Source organism: Vicia villosa, linkage group LG3 (assembly GCF_029867415.1).
Source record: "Vicia villosa cultivar HV-30 ecotype Madison, WI linkage group LG3, Vvil1.0, whole genome shotgun sequence".
NCBI classification, from domain to species: domain Eukaryota; kingdom Viridiplantae; phylum Streptophyta; class Magnoliopsida; order Fabales; family Fabaceae; genus Vicia; species Vicia villosa.
In genome coordinates, this window is record NC_081182.1 from 191,131,819 (window position 1) to 191,150,392 (window position 18,574).

At 38.4% G+C, this 18,574-nt stretch overlaps 1 long non-coding RNA gene across 1 annotated transcript; it reads left to right on the forward strand.

The window, feature by feature from the left end:
- The first annotated feature begins 1,276 nt into the window (after positions 1-1,276).
- LOC131657035 (uncharacterized) lies at positions 1,277-2,806 on the forward strand. Its single transcript, XR_009300445.1, has 4 exons — positions 1,277-1,646; positions 1,739-2,121; positions 2,206-2,419; positions 2,521-2,806. It is a non-coding gene; the product is annotated as an uncharacterized LOC131657035 (long non-coding RNA).
- Positions 2,807-18,574: the final 15,768 nt, after the last annotated feature.

Genomic DNA, 18,574 nt, shown 5'->3' on the forward strand with positions numbered 1-18,574 from the left:
GCCTTCCATGAGGACTTAACAGAGTGCCATATAGGACTTATTACACCGTGACTCCCTGCCGCAAAGCACAAATATAAACACACCAACAAAAACAGAGCCTCTTTCGAGGGCTTGGCCAGATGCATGTCTAGGTCCTACTTCTCATGTTAAAGGATGATGCGAGAAAGCGATAAAGTACAGAAAGAAGTAAAAGGGACTAGGGAACGATACCGAACGGATAGCAAATCCGCAGTGAGCTAACAACGCAAGCAGAACTAAGAAACTTCACGTAATCTAACATCCAGCAAAGCCAGGAGTCCAGCATAAGCGTCAAAGCGATGCGGTGTAAAACTAAATCACAACCGCTATGTGGTGCGTATAAAACACAACCACACAAGCAACCTGCAAGAAATACAGTCCAGACAATACAGGAGTATACATCTCAATGAATGAGAGATCGGATGAATCGCCTCGGGAATAAGTTCGTGTCCCACAAATAAAGTGGAACACGACTCAAATCAATCGCACTGGAAGCGAATTCATGTCCCACAAATAAAGTGGAACACCAAGTAAGTCGAATCGCAATCGAAGACTCTCTCGAAGTACCTCGCACATCTCAGCAAACAAATCAGTAGTAACAAGGAAGCATGCACCCGCCATAGAAAATAATAGCAATTAAATTCTAAGTAAATTCTAAAATAAAATCTAACAAGATTAAATTGTTTTTATGACATTTTATCAAAGAATTAGAACTAACTATGTAAGTAAACGTCTAAATTCTAACAAGGAAAACAAAACATGTTTTTGATTATTTTTAAAACAACTATAGAAAACAAAATCTAATTCTAACTAGAAAGCATACATGTTTTTATTATTTTTATTATGCAAATAACTAACAAAACTATCCGATTTTATGTCATTAATCATGCCAAAATATAACAAAAATATCAAGTATTTACTATACTAAAAGAGATAGAAAATAAACTAAACTAAAATAGAAAACTTATGCACACAAGGGGGTGAGAGTCTGAAACCAGGGGTATGGTTGTGAATTCAGGCGCAGGCCCATAGCTGAGGCCCAGGGTGGTTTTTATTCAGAAATTTATGCCAAAAAAAGGAGAGTGGCGCGTTGGGCTTGCCTAAGGGGGTGTGATGAGATTTTCAGTGTGGACATGGCCCAAGTTGTTGATCTACATTCAGATTTGTTTTGATCCAATTAACAATTATTCATCACGGTTCAGAGATTAAATCCCATTAGCAACAGATTCTTATGCCATTAATCTTACTTATGTCCAATTAATCAAACTTAAATCACTAATCTATACCAATTAAATCCAATTAGATCTCATTAAACTCACATCAACGTAAAAGCATTACTATAAGAAAATTGGATTAAGAAAGGGATCTAGGGTTACTCAAATGTGACGCATCAGCTTCCTCTTTCTCAGACGAATGCGCGGCGGTGGCTGGAGCTTCACCGATTCAAACCTCACCTTCTCCGATTCAAAGTCCGGCCACCACAAACTCGACAGATCTCTCTCACTCGCCCTCACTCTCTTCTCAACACGATGTCGCGATCTCCGCCTTCTCCTTCGTGACAAAGCGGCGGCCGGGAACTAAGTCTTCTCCGACGAAATCGAACTCTCCGGCCTCCGTACATATTTTCGGTCCTCACTTGTTTCTATCTTCTTCTCCTTTGTATTGTTAATTTCTTGTTGTTTGCAATGATGTGAGATGATGATTCAGTGTTCTCGTACAGAGAGATGACATGGAGGCGAATTGAAGATGCTGAGATGCGATATGAAGATGATGTTGTTGCGATGAAGATTGGAGGTGATGTTGTTGTTCGTTGTTGATGGATGGTGATGACGAGCATGATGCAATTCGGTGTTGATGCAGACGCGAAATTGACGACAATGTTGTTGAATCCACTCAATAGAGTTACGATACGGACATGCCAATTTGCAGATGAAGATCAACAGAAACGCCTTCTTGCGGTTGCAGAATTTTGACGAAGATGCGATTATCCGAGCGAGCCATTCAGAAGCGTCGTGATTATCGTGATTGAATTGAAGTATGAACGTGATGAAAAGCCAAAAAACCGTTGAAGAATTGGTTCTCTTTCTGTGAGGATTGCAGTCGGTGATTCTCTGAACTCTTTCTTTATGATTTTTTTTCTGTGAATTTGAAGGTTTCTTACATTTTCTTTGGAATTCTGTTATGCAGATGATGATGATGTTATGGTGATTATGCCGTTCACATTGAAGCGTGAAGGAGAGAAAGAAGATTGAATAGTAGAAGTTTTTTTGAAGTTACGGAGATGGTGTTGATTCTGTTCTGAGATTGAAGAGGTGTTAAAGATTGAGAGGTTGAATGAATGAGGATGAGAATCGGTGCAGAGAAGGTTCAGAGAGTTTTTTCTGTTAGAGTTTGTTACCAGGTCCGTTACCTTTTTTGGTTTCTCCTATCATTTTTTTCTTGAAATATTATCAATTTTTTTTTGTTCTGAAATTCTGTTCCAAACGGTTTTTTGTGATGAAGGGTCCCAGTGAGTGCAATCGTGATTTTGCAGAGTTGGTTTTCGAGTCTCTATGAGGTGCCGGCGGTTTCTTCCCTTGTCAAAGTTGCAAGTTGCATTTTTTTTAAGGGATTTTGGCCTCTTTGCGTTTTACAGATACAGATGCAGTAGTATTTCTGTAATTTTCAAGTTTGACCTGAAACATTGTATATTTTGAATTTTTTTGTAATGAATTTTGTATGGGATTGTAATGGGCTTTGTAATATATTCTTGTTCAATGAAATTCGAGAGGGCTTTTTGTAGTGGATATGATGAATTTGAACAATGAACCTGAATGATAATTCTTTTGTATTTTTGAATGAACTTGAAAAATGGTTGTGGACAACTTAAATTTCAATTAATCTTGCATTCCAACAATCCACATGAATCTTCTTTTCAACTTTGACAAGCTTAAATCCCGATTCAATCGATTAATTTGAACACGTATTTGAATTCATGAGAGTAAGTAAACACTTAAAGGAATTCTTCCGAATCCATCTTCAATTCTCAATAAAATCCAATTTGCATTCTCAATAGAAACCCCAACTTAAATCCTCAAATCACAAGCGACTTGCATTACGAGCGACAAATACATGAACTCATAACCACACCTTAATCACAAAGATCCCGTAAACCATATCTTGAACCATGGCTAACCTTTGCATTGAAATTGTCTTTAAAAACAACAAAAACTCTTTAATTTTTCCTTGTTTTTGAACGACGAAATAAACGTCATCCATAACCTATAGCACAAAGAAAGAGGGCAAATTTTGGGGTGCAACACCACCAACTGATCCATCAAGTCGTCAATCCTAGGAAGCGGATACTTATTCTTAATTGTCACCTTGTTCAACTGGCGATAATCAATACACAACCTCATGCTTCCATCCTTCTTCTTTACCAACAAAACTGGAGCTCCCCATGGTGAAACACTAGGCCTCACAAAATGTTTTGCTAGCAACTCTTCCAATTGTTTCTTCAATTCCACTAACTCTGATGCCGACATTCTATATGGCGCCATAGACACAGGCCTCGTACCAGGAACTAGATCTATGGAAAACTCCACTTCTCTTTTCGGCGGCACATCAGAAAAGTCTTCAGGAAACACTTCGGGAAATTCTCGCACTACTGGGAAATCCCCAACTGCAGCTCGACCCTCCCCAGTCAACGATGCAAACACACCAAACAATTGTGCCCCATCTACCAATAGTCGATTCAACTCCTTGGTAGATAAGACACCAAATTCTGCATCCTTCTCAAGAAATGGAAATGTCACCAACTTATGATAACAATCGAGGTGGACACGATTATTCATCAACCAATTCATTCCCAGAACCACGTCTAACTCGTTCATCGGCAAACAAATCAAATCAACAGTAAAGTCCTTACCGAAGATTGATACCGGACAATTCTCACAAACTAAAGAAGTAGTCACCGACCCCATTGCTGGTAAATCGATAACCATCTCACCACCCAAGTCGGTCAGAACAAGACCTAATCTTTTAACACAATCGGTGGCTATAAAACAATGCGAAGCACCCGTATCAATAATAGCAATTAAAGAAATGCCATTAATAAAACAAGTACCTCTGATCAGTCGATCACCCTTATCCGTCTGAGTTCCAGCCAACGCAAACACCTTCCCACCAGCTTGAACTTTCTTCTTCGGACACTGACCGCTCATGTGTCCCTCTTCACCACAATTAAAACACACTATTGCCTTGAACGCACAGTCGGATGACATATGTCCTGCCCTCCCACACTTGTAACATTTCCTCGCGTCACCATTGCAGACATTACTTTTGTGGCCAGGTTTACCACACTTAAAACATACAATCTTAGCAGGAGCATCTCCCCCACTAAACCTTGGTCCATAATTCATCTTTTTCTTACCCTTCCCTCCATCATACGGCTTCCCACGATTCTGCGGACCTTTGTTCCTCTTTTCATTAATCACCTTATGATGAGCATTATTATCCTCATCATAAATCCTACAGCTGTCCACCAAATCTGGAAACACCCGAATCTTCTGATACCCTACCGCCTTCTTGATATCTGAACGCAACCCATTCTGGAACTTAATGCACTTAGAAAATTCTGCTCCCTCACCAACAAAGTGCGGGTAGAATTTCACAAGTTCATTAAACTTTGCCACATATTCAGACACAGACATGCTGCCTTGAACCAACGCCAGAAACTCAGTCTCTTTCTTTCCACGGACATCCTTCGGGTAATACTTCCTTAAAAACTCCCTCTTGAACACCGTCTAGGAAATCTCTTCACCGGTTGCTTCTAACCTTGCCAAAGTCTCCAGCCACCAATCATCAGCCTCCACAGCTAACTGATGAGTGCCATACCTGACTTTCTGCTCTTGCGTGCAATCCATCACACGAAAGATCCTCTCCATCTCCTTCATCCAAGTCAAGGCTCCCTCGGGGTCATGCGTTCCCTTAAACACAAGAGGATTCTCCCTCTGGAAAGTCGCTAAACTCCGAGACCTTGCATTCTCATCCGTATGCATAGCTTCAGCCATAGCTTGCAATGCAGCAGCAATAGCAGCGTCATTACGTCCAGCCATCTCTAAACTTCACAATAACACCAAGAGGAGTAAGCCCAAAGAATAACACAAGAATGGTTAGACCAAACGACACGACACTTGGTCGGACAAGACCGACCCGCTCTGATACCACTAATGTAACACCCCAATTCTACCCAGGCATATAGGTACAAATATCAGAGTATAAAATTAAATTCATAAAAACAATTAGGGTATTACACTTAAGTAACCACAATACCAAACATAACATACTCGTAAAAGATGCATAACACAAATAATCAAAGAGGAAGGATTCTCATAAACACTTGATTGTATCACACACACACACACATATATATATCGGTAAACAGAATATCCACAAATATTCCTCCAAAATACAACGTATGAGAAGGTATCCAAATATATAATATGAATACATCCAAAGGATCAAATATACATCAAAAGGATCCTATAAGCATCATCTACAAAATAAGTGTTCGATCCCCCCTAGGTGTTACGTATCACGAGCGGACGACACCAAAACGGACGACTACTAAAAGAGCACCTACACTTGCGGATCACCTGCACATTACCCACGAGTAGGTAACATTAAGGCAGAAGGGTGAGAATATAATTCATAATGAAAGGCATGATAAATATAGTAATGCCAACAAATATCATCAAGAATCATACAACAAAGTGATCCACTAAGTCAATCACAATCAATATATAAGTAATGCGACACATGAATGATAACATAAATTATAAAGACAAACGATGATGGATGAGACTCGACTATGCATATGCATGTGGTACCAAATCTGGAGTAAACTCCTCCTTGTCATTATGACAAATACACCTTGCCGAGCATTATGCTGGGACTTTATTCCACTCAGGAAGCCCGCAGGCTATTGTCATCGAGCATTTAGCTCCCACTGATGACCTCTTGCAACTCAGGCTAATATACTGTTACCGAGCATAAGCTCCTACTAGTAACCAATGCCCGCAGGCCATCTATTAATAGCATTCCGCCATTAACGTATTGAAATGTTATGCTGTGCATACAAACGACTCGATTATGTAACAACAACAACAATGATATAAATCGGTCACATATCCACATCACACCGGTTATATTAATCCACACAGATACATCACCAAAATTGCCACTCAGGCGTTCAAATTCACATAGCACACATATACCGTCAAAACATACTCGATTAGCAAATATCATTTCACAAAATACATTTATGAAAAATCATTCAACCACCAATACACTCCTCTTTATCATAAAGCATGCTCAATAAGCTTCATAACGCTCCGAACGACACGTAGAAACGACCTCCGGTTCAAAAGATAGAGCAAAACGAAGTTTGGAAAAACAAGTTTCAGCACTGGCCGCTTTGCGGGTCGCAACGGGTCGCTTAGCGAACATTCCTGTAGCAAAATGAAAAAAAAATGCAAGAAGCTCCGCTTAGCGGCGCACTAGCGGTTTCTGCGAAATTTCCATAAATATCTTCTTCCGCTTAGCGGACCCAGGGCTGCTTAGCGAACCTGCGAAAACTCAGAAAAACCAGTTCTGCAACATACCTGCTAAACCCAAATCAACCATCTCAAAACCTCATGTAAACTTCCCTACACCTCCTACACAATCCATACATGCCATATATTCATGCCAACAACCAATGATTCATGGTTCATTCACTAAATGTAAATAACCTAATAATTCCTTCATCAATAATAAAACATGGAGAAATGTAAAGCAACCATGATCAATGAAGATATCTATCATCATACAACACATACACACCACAAAATCATATTCACAACTTCAAAACTCACAAAACTCATAACCTAACATTTTTGGCCAAAGCATAGAAAATGTACAAGAACAAGAACAAACTATAAGGATCATACAATCAAGATAAACTAGATTCACCCCCTTACCTTGGTAAATCTTGATTCTAGCTTGGTTGTTCTTCTCACAAAAATCTCTTCTTCTCTTTCTCTTCTCACTTTTCTCTCTATTTCTTTCTTTTTCTCCAAAATATCTCTTTTTCTCTTCTATTCTAAGACAACATAATCTTCTACCTCTCTATAACTCTTTCTATTTCTCTACTTCTCATTTTCACCCACATAACTCTCATTAATTCCAATTTTGGCCCAAATGTTATTAAACATTAATTCTAACCAATTAACACCAAAACCTAATAATTACACACATGGAAAGTAATAAATAAAATATTAACATAATTAATATTTACCGACTGACACGACTCAAAAACGGTAAAATTTAGGAAATGTAGCAAACATCACAATTAATCAGAAAAACACATTTACGGGCGTTACAGTCTTTGTAAAACATTTTCAGCCTTTCCAGGTGGTCTTCTTCAAGACAAATTTCTATCTATTCTAAGAACCTTTCCAGTTAGTCTTCTTTAAGACAAATTTCTATCCATTCTAAGAACCTCTTCAGGTAGTCTTCTTCAAGACAAATCTTCATATCCATTCCAGAAACCTTTTCAGGTAGTCTTATAGAAGATATTACTTCGTTCCACTCGCTACATCAATCAACATACGCATGAGCATAAGCATTACCCGCATACATAAACATTACCAAGCCGGCATAAGCATAGTCGTGCTATAGGTGCAAGCATGGAGTAAACAAGTTTAAACAGGTTCAATAAAGAGATAAAATCTGGGGATGATATCAGCATCAACATACATACATACGTACGCATTAGCATACGCATATCATCTAGTGCATTTACATACTACAAAAGCCCAGTTTCCAACCCTCGTGTTGTGATAGGTGTATTTTCCGACCCACGTGTCGTGAGTTTCCAACCCTCGTGTTGTGAAAGGAGTGTTTCCGACCCTCGTGTTGTGAAAGGAGTGTTTCCGACCCTCGTGTTGTGACTGCTTTATTTTCCGACCCACGTGTCGTGAGTTTCCAACCCTCATGTTGTGATAGGTGTGTATTCCGACCCTCGAGTCATGAGTGTCTAAACATATCGTTTCCTTGCCGACCCTCGAGTCGCGAGAATCATCTTCATACATTTACAGGATACCGTCAAGGATTTTACATGGATAAACTTGCTAGAGCTATAGCAAGTGAATCTTTTTCATGCAGGTAAGTTTGCTAGAACTATAGCAAATGGCTCATCTTATGCAGGTACGCTTGTCAGAACCATGGCAGGTAATTCCTTCGATACAGGTAAGTTTGCTAGAACTATAGCAAATAATCCCTAATGGTGCAGGTAAGCTTGTCCGAACAAGGGCAAGTGACTCCTAATGGTGCAGGTGAGCTTGTCAGAACTATGACAAGTAATCCCTAATGGTGTAGGTGAAATTTGTCCCAACCAGGGCAAATGATCCAAATGGTGTAGGAGAAATTTGTCTGAACCAGGGCAAATGACCCAAATGGTGTAGGAGAAATTGGTCCGAACCAGGGCGAATGACCCAAGTGGTGTAGGTGAAATTTGTCCGAACAAGGGCAGATGATCCAAATGGTGCAGGCGAGCTTGTCAGAACTATGACAAGTAATCCTATTGGTGCAGGTGATCTTGCTAGAAACTATAGCAAGTGATCCTATTGGGGTTCAAAAAAAAACTACGGAAACTTACTAGAACTATAGTAAGTGGGGTTCACAAACTACGAAAGCTTGCTAACGCTATAGCAAGTGATCCTTTTGGGTTTATCACGTTAGTCCCTCGGTAGTGATCTTCTTCAAAATTTCAAGCAAGGTTATATTTTTCTTTTCCAAAGTTACTAACTTCAACTAACAATCATGCATCATCCAACTAACATACTTCATTCATACATAATGCACATACATACATCGCTCTCATTTATTTTGAGAAGCTCGCTGCATCATACATCGCATGCATCATAACATTGCATAAAATTCAGGTTGCCTTTTGTCATACCCTAAAATTTGCCCACACTTTTCGAAATTTCAAAACTGTTTCAAAAAATTGGATTTTTATAAAATCTTGGGATCATTTACATTGGCACCCTGAATTTTATAAATATTCGATTTAAAGTCTATTTTAAAATATAATAGTTTACTCTTAAATTATTTATATTTTAACAAATAGAAAATGTTGGCCGATACTTCATATGCTTTCAATTGGCTTTTTATTTCGAACAAATAATATAGCACAATTGGTAAGGAGGTAAGGTTAGCAAATACAAGGTCACGGGTTCGAATCCTACTTCTAACATTTTTTTATCTTAATTTCTAACTTTAGTTTTAATTTTATTTTCACTTGTTACTAAAAATCACAAAAAAAATTACTCTTTTTAGCATTTAATTTTTTAATTTTCGTATTTCTTAATTAGACATTTTTTAAAAATTCACTTTTTCACTTTATGTACTTTTTAACACAAAAAATGACTAAAAATTAGAAAATATTCAAAAATTAAAAAAAGAAGGTTTTAATTTACATTTTAAATGTGATTCACAACTTAGGGAACAAATAAATTATTTTTAGAAAGAATCAATTTATTTGATTATTTTCTAATTAATAATTCGGATCCCAATTAATTTTTTCCTTATTTTGTTAATCTTATAGTATAAGTAGGTATATTTTTTAACATTAGAGGACAACGAACAGACCCCTATTCTCATACAGTAGCCGCACCAATTTCCATTATCCCATCAACCTTACACGGCTTACAACCCTTGTTTATGTATATATTTTTGACATACAACTTTTTCCAATTTTTGACCCGGTCCTTGACCCCTATTACCATCATAAGTCCCTTTTTAAATCCTTCATCAAACCGAAACAACATTAATCGAATTTTTTTTTTTGAATATCCAATTTTTTTAAAAAAATTTCAGAAATAACCAACTTTTCAAAATATTTCCCCAAATGTCCATTTTTTGCTAAAAAATACACGTTGTCGCCAGGGGGGGGTGGCGACAACACTGGGCTTTAAGAGCAGTCGCCAGTGGGCCTGGCGCCCATGTGTATTTTTTAGGTGTTGTCGCCACCCCCCCTGGCGACAACACCCCCCCTTTATTTTTTTTTTCTTTTTTTTTTTGTAATTATTTTTTCTTTAACATAATGTATTCTAAATTTTTTTTATGTTATATTTTGCAAATATTATTTCAACATGGATTTTTTAAATAATTATTTTTTTCAATATTAATGTAATTTTCAATATTAATGTAATTTTTTTCAATATTAATGTAATTTTCAATATTAATGTAATTTTTTTCATCATTTCCTCTTAATTTTTTTCATTATTTCCTCTTAATTTTTTTTTCAATATTAATGTAATTTTCAATATTTTTCAATCTTATTTTCATTATTTCCACTTAATTTTTTTCATTATTTCCTCTTAATTTTATTCATTGTTTCCTCTTAATTATTTTTTTCAATATTAATGTAATTTTCAATATTAATGTAATTTTTTTCATTATTTCCTCTTAATTTTTTTTCAATATTAATGTAATTTTTTTCATTATTTCCTCTTAATTTTTTTCATGGTATTATATTTTAGGTAATTTTTTACTTTCAATATTAATGTTTTCGGTACTATTTTCTCTTAAATCTTTGTAAATTTTATTGGTTCCAAATATTTTCTCCATGGTAATATTTGGTAATTTCTTTCAATATGTACCATGAACTTTTTTTTATTTAGTAATTTTTTTTGTGTTGTAACCCATAAAATTTATAAAAAAACAAGTTCATTTCATTGAAAAAGTAAATTACAAACATCATCGAAACTAATAACTATGTTGTGGAACTAGATCCACGATTGGGACATTTGGTCCTATTATGTCCTACCTCACGACATATACTACACTTCCTCTGCATTTTTTCAGTTACGTCCATCTCGGTTCTAATACGCCTGCTGTTTGGTCGACCGCTTTTATTCCGACGCATTAAATCGTTATGCCAAACTGTTTCCCCCTCGTACACAGGCCAATATGCTTCCATTGCTACCACCGGGAAGTAATTGTCGTATACGTTGAGCAACGTTGAAACCTTGTAAATTTCTGATACCAAAGATAATGCATCAAAGTGAGTATGTGAACATGCTGCAAGGACATGGGAGCAAGGCATGCGATATGCTTGAAATTGGCCACAGTCGCACCAACGATCTGGGATATTGACGCGATACTGTTGTCGTGGAAGTCCCTGGTTGTGGTCAATTGTTTCCTTTACACTGAAGGTGTGGCCATGACGGTCGAACTCGGTCACCCGATGAGTGTTACCCTTGGCAGATTCCTGTTGTATATATTTCATGCAGACATCGCTATATACCTGTTGTGTTTGTAACACTGAATTCCACCTCTTACCTCGTGTGGCGAACAAAGTTGCCATCCGAAAATACGTAGCACTAACAATGGCAGTTACAGGTAGGTTTCGTATGCCTTTGAAAACCCCGTTCATTGATTCCACAAGATTTGTAGTCATGTGGCCCCACCTAGCCCCATCGTCGTATGACCTAGTCCATCTTGCTCTATCAATGCTGTCAATCCACCTCCCTGCATCTGGATTTGTCAACGCTATTTCTCGGCGGTAGTATTGAAATCCAGGTTGGTTTAAGGCATACCCCGCGTTCACCAAGTGGTTCTTCAAAAATTTATCCTTGATCTCTCTCATAAAATTCTGTGCTATGTGCCTAATACAGTAGACATGCTTAGACGGAGGGTTGTGCCAACCATTTGCCGGATTGTTGTATGCGCTGTCAATAGAAGCGTGCCTGTCAGAAATCAAACAAAGATTAGGTTGTGGAGCGACTCTAGCTCGGAGATTCTTCAGAAAGAAACCCCAAGCAGCAGCTGTTTCGCCTTCTACCAAAGCAAATGCTATTGGAAAAATGTTGCTATTTCCATCCTGCGCGACCGCCATCAACAAAGTTCCCTTGTATTTCCCATACAGCCACGTTCCATCAATTTGAATAATCGGCTTGCAAAAACCAAAACCGACGATGCATGGTTGAAACGCCCAGAATAGTCTATGGAAGATTCCATTACCTTCGAGAGGGGTTCCGTCCTGGGACTGTGCCGGCAGTGTCTCCAATATACTAACAGTCCCAGGTGAATACAATTGCAGTGCAGCCAGGTAGCGAGGAAGTTGTTGGTACGATTCCTCCCAGTTGCCGTAGACTCTTTCAATTGCTTTCTGTTTCGCCAACCAAGCCTTTCTGTACGAAGGTCTGTATTTGAACACAGAAACGCAATGAGAAATAATTGTCTTCACCTTCAGGGATGGGTCAGTTTCGACCAGAGGAATGATGGTATGGCATATCATGTCATGACTGAGTTTTCGATGATCTTGCGCCATGTTAGTGGTGACGCAGGTGTGGGCTTGAGATATCGAACGTATCACCCACGCGTTAAACTTCTTTCTGAACGATGCCTTCAGCATGTATCCACATTCCGGGTTTTTGCATGCAATAGTGACTCTCTCTGGATTTGATCGATCGGCTTTAAAATCAACACAATTTGCTAAGTGCCAATTTTTTATAGCCAACAGACAATCATCCTTCGAACTAAACGTGTCACCCTCTTTTAACTCCTCGCTTGACCTCATGTATGGATTGTAGAACATATCGGACGATGGCTCGTCCTCTCCTAAATTAAGCGTTGTGAAATGTGCCGGAGGTGAATATGCATGTGTATCCGGTACTCGATCCGGTACTGGAACTTCTTCGTCACCTTCATCTTCGGATTCACGATTCACCAACTCATCAACAACATCTTCTATATCAGTTTCTTCGTCAATGACATGCTCGGGTTGTTGTTCGTCATCAACAACAGGATCAATAACTTGTGACTGAATATTTTGCGAAGGAGCATTTTGTTCAACCACTATGTACAGTTCCAGATAATCATAACCAAAATGCTCATGGGTGAGGAACATGTTTTGAACCTCTAAGTCAGTTGTTATCTGTGATTGACAAAATATGACTGAGTTGTTAGGTTGCAGAAGGGGTTGTCGGTAAAAGATCTGAGAAACTTGTTCTCTTATTTTGGATTCGATTTTCCTTTTTAGATAAGAGAAATCTGATTGTCTATTTAGAGCAAAACGTGTTGAGTTTGTGTTTCTAAATATAAAACCGTTTGTGTCGCAGTGGTATGTCTCACCATTCATATGAACACGAACTTTGAACTGCGAGGTGGATGCCATAATTTTGATATGTGTTTGTGAAAGAAGAAATGTGAGAATTGTGTTGTGTTGTAAAAGGAAGAAATGTTTGGGAAAGTTGTGATGGTTGTAAAAAATAGTATGTGAAGTAGTTCCTATATATCATGCAAGAAATCTTACACAAGGGTAATGCATGCAAGAAATTAAGCAATAATTCTGCACAAGATAGTAACTTTGACATGACTAATGCATGCCACAAGAGAATCTCGTCCCCACCTCTTACACAAGGGTAATGCATGCAAGAAATGAAGCAATAATTCTGCACAAGATAGTAACTTTGACATGACTAATGCATGCCACAAAAGATAGGGCTGCATGCATGAAGATAGGGGGAATCGTTGCAGGAATCTATCAGGAATCGCTTCAGGAATCATTACAGGCGCATGCTAGGGTACAGGAACTCGTTTCGGACGCATGCGAAGGACAGAAAACAGATGGGGACCATGTGGGGCCCTAATTTTTATTCTTCAAAATTATTGTTTATGTTTTTCCCTTGTAAATGAAACCCTAATTGTCCCTCTATAAATTAGGGTTTCTTGTGTGCATCAGTACACACACGAAAAAATGCGATCTCGAATAAGGCCAGATAGCACGCACCGGACTACTGAGCCTCCACCACCTGTAAGGCGTTTGGACTATCAACCTCCCATTGTTCGAAGGAACGGATACGTTCTTTTCTCTGCCGTCAAACCTCCCATGCAGGTAATGTTTTGGAACATTCAATCCATGGACCAGCTTAAGAGAACCCTTCTCAGGTTTTTGGAGGGAGAGTGGAGTCAAGGCGAACAAATCAGATCTATCAAGAGACTTAGAACAAGGGGAGGTTCTTTTCTTGAAAGACAGCGCAAGGAATCTCGTCCCCACCATAGACATGACGGGACAAGACACTGCAAGGAATCTCGTCCCCACCACAGACATGACGGGACAAGACACTGCAAGGAATCTCGTCCCCACCACAGACATGACGGGACAAGACAATGCAGGGAATCTCGTCCCCACCACAGACATGACGGGACAAGACACTGCAGGGAATCTCGTCCCCACCACAGACATGACGGGACAAGACACTGCAAGGAATCTCGTCCCCACCACAGACTTGACGGGACAAGACACTGCAGGGAATCTCGTAATAACCTATGCATTTTGGCTATAAATATGTTCCCAAACTTGTTCATTTTCTTCATCACCTCTTATACTTTCATCAGAGCAACTTATCATCAGAGCAACTTTGTGTTTCATCATCAACAAACATGTCTCTCCTAACTATGGGTCAAGAGCATCGAGGCACCATTGCAAACATTGCCACTTATGTAAGTTTGAGTAAACACTTAATTTTTTTTACTTAAATTTACTAATTTCAAATACTTATGGGAGGTGTTTTTTTTATAGGATGTCACGAGATTTAGGACCCGTGCTGGTAAGATGATTGCTCCTGACCCTTTGATTGTGGACTACGTTAAACGTGCGGGATTTGGTGAGGTAATGAACTTAACACATACCTCAGTTGATATGAAGTTTATATTAGCATTGTGTGAGCGTTGGAGGCCTGAGACTCATACTTTTCACCTTCCAATGGGTGAATGTACCGTCACTCTAGAGGACGTGTACATGTTGTTGGGTCTCAAAACAAATGGAAAGGCAGTGTATGGAAATGTCCAACAACCAAACGCCCTATGCGTCGAATTGTTGGGTGTGGATTTAATAGAGGGTGAGGGGCAACAAAGGGGTAGGGGCCAAGGTATAAAGCTTGCTGGCCTTCAGGAAGCTTATGTTGGGCTTCAATTGGATCAGTTTTCTGACGAAGAAACTATACTGCGGAAAACTAGGATGTATATTATGTTGTTGTTTGGTAGGTTTCTATTTCCCGAAGGCACGGGAAATAGTGTTAATTTTATGTACTTGTGTTTACTTGGGGACATTGATGCAATAAAGACATATAGTTGGGGTTCGGCTGTGTTGGCATACCTATATAGTTCCTTATGCAAATGTGCAAAAAAGGATAGTTGTACATTTAGTGGATGTGCATTCTTGCTACAAGCATGGGCATGGTGGAGGATGCCGATATTGGCCCCTGCAAATCCAAACAGTTACGCCTTCCCTTACGCTTCAAGGTAACTTTTGGATCTTATTTTAATTATTGCCTTTTATTCTATTATTATTCGTAACTATATTGATTTATATCTTTTAATGTGTTTAGGTTCAATGCACTCGGAATGGATTGGTCCAAAACGCCTGATTCCAAAATCATTTTCTACCGCCAGCTATTAGATCGACTAGGACCCCAAGAAGTAATACCTCTAAAAATGTCCATTTTCTAAATATATTTTTAAAAATAACTATCTTCTATATTCTGAAATTAATATTATTTGCTTTGCAGTTTATTTGGCGTCCTTACTTGGAATTGGACCACGTACCCGACCTTGACGAGGCGGCTATTTGGACAGCAAAATCACCCATCATACGGTTCACCACTGTGGAGATGCACCCGAGTGACCGTGTGAAGCTCCAATTCGGCATGCATCAAGGTATCCCTGACCCACCTGAGCCTGACTGTTTGGGACGTTGGCATCTTGCGAAGGTTAGCGAACAGTGGTACGTACAAAATTACAAGTCCTTTGCCATAGAACAGCGTAAAATATGGGCTCGTCGATCAAAAACGGTTCTAGAATTTCCTGTGGTGCCGGGAGAAATGAAGCCAACTGTTGAGTATGTAAACTGGTACAGGACCGTCACAAATCCTGAAATGATTGTGTCTGCCCCTTTCTATTTAGCTGACCCGCGAGCACAACCTCCATATTTTGGAGGACAACAACCACCACCACCAAATTACCACCAACAACAACAACAACCACCGCCACCAAATTACCAACAACAACAACAACCACCACCAAATTACCAACAACAACATTACCCACAACAACATTACCCACAACAACACCAACAACAACAACAACAAAGTTACCACCAACAACCAATGCAACCACAAACACCTTTTTACCAACAACATTCCCAACAACTCCACCCGTTTTTTTCATCCCAAACTCAACCACAAAATCAAGAATTCCATGCAGGGAGCTCTTCTAGATCACATTTCCAGGAATTCCATGCGGGGGGCTCTTCAAGATCACCACCAATGACCCCCGACATGGGCATAGAAGAAGAATACCCGCAATACACCACATTCGACCAACACACATCACAGTACCCCAGCCAACAATTTGACTTCAACACACCGCCACAACCATTGTATTTTAACCAAACCGGATCCACCACCAACTTCCAAAACTTCCAGGCCGCACCCACTAGGAGAAATTTTAACCCGCCTAGACACAACTTCGACAGCGCCGCGGGCACCCGCCTATCCTATGGAGGGAATTCTATAGGTCAAGATGTTGAAGACCCAGGTTTCATTCAGGGACCGTCGACTATGGCACAAGACGAACCAAATAGAGGGGGGCGTCGTCGCGGAAATAGGGGGGCATTACCAACTCGTGACCCGTCTACACGACCCATTCGGCAACCTCAATGTGGATCGTACCATGGTCCACGTGGCGCGCAATAAGATTTTTATTTGTATCTTCAATGTATTTTGTAATGTTTTTAATTATAATGTATTTGTATCGTTAATGTTTTTTGAAATGTCTTTAATTTTAATGTATTTCTATCGTCAATGTATCGTTATTGTATCTTAATATATAATTATTTTAACGAATGTCCAACTTATATTTTAATGTATTTAATATTTTTTAAAATAATATTATTTTTTAAAAAAAATATTTAATCTTAAAATTTATTTTATAATATAAATATAACATTGTTTTACTAACCAACTTCACGACTATATTAACCACAAAAATATAAGTTATTAATTAATTATTTTACTTATAATTCATTAACTACTTCCACTACTTCATTGACCAATAAAATATATATTATTAACCATGTTCAGACACTAAATTATAAATAAGTTAATTAACATTTATATTCCAAAAATAATTTTAACAAGATAGATAAAAAAAACAATATAAAAAAATTATTGAAAAATTGTTGTTAAAAAAAAAACTAAAAAAATAGCTAACAAAAAATTATTAAAAAATTGTAGTTATTAAAAAAAAATACTGAAAAAAATTAAGAGAAATTAATGTTAAAGAAAAAAAAATTACAAAAAAAAAAAAGAAAAAAAAAATAAAGGGGGGGTGTTGTCGCCAGGGGGGGTGGCGACAACACCTAAAAACTGCACATGGGCGCCAGTGGGCCTGGCGAATGCTCTTAAAGCCCAGTGTTGTCGCCACCCCCCCCTGGCGACAATGTGTATTTTTTAGCAAAAAATGGACATTTGGGGAATTTTTTTGAAAAGTTGGTTATTTCTGAAATTTTTTTTAAAAAATTGGTTATTCAAAAAAAAAATTCACATTAATCCTTTCTCACATAAACTCAAAAATCCTCCATTTGCATTCAAACATCAGTCAACCAAATTCAACACCATAAACTTTTCCCTTAATCATAAACAACTTCCATCCAAATTATCACATAACATGAAACCTTTCACCACAAAAATTATCACACACAATCTCAACCTCAAAAGAATTTATTCATAACAACAGCAGGTCCCAAACAATAAAAAACAGTAGAAACAACCTTAACATTACACAGTTTTGTTTTTGCAGGGAAATTGAATAGAAGAACAAATCCGAAGCATCACCACCGAGCCTTGCAGCCGCCGCGCTAGCAACCGGCGATGGTTACGTCGCAGCCGACAACCGCGAGCAAAACCACCTTTGACGGACGAAGCCGGTTTCCACCGCCGCTCACCAACATCCACGTAGCCGTCGCACGAGGAATCGGACTCCAGGGCTGCTGTTTCGATCGCCGTTCAACCCAACACCGTGCGAAGAACCAGTCGCCGCCGTTCAAAACCATCCCTCCGCTGCCACCGCGAGCTTTCCGATCCGGTAACAATTTCTCGCTTTTGTTTTCTTTTCGTTCATGTTTGATTATGGGGTTTGATTTGAGACTGTATTAATTTTGTAATTTATTGATTTGAGAAAAGAATAATATTTGAGAAGAAAAGAATAAAACCATATGGCAAGAGAGAGATGAGAAAGTACACTTGCATTTTGATGTTGAATAGTGATAACAGCGTCTCGGTTGTTCATTCATATCACATTGAATTCTGTTTTTCTATCTATTTTTTTTTTTAAAAGCTAAATGTCACTATGTAAGTTTTTTTTTTAAAAAAAACATTCTTACCAAGTTTTTTTTATTTCATTTATTTTACTGTTATAAAAAATAAATAAAAAAAAACTATTTGAAAGAAGAATTAGGGGTAGG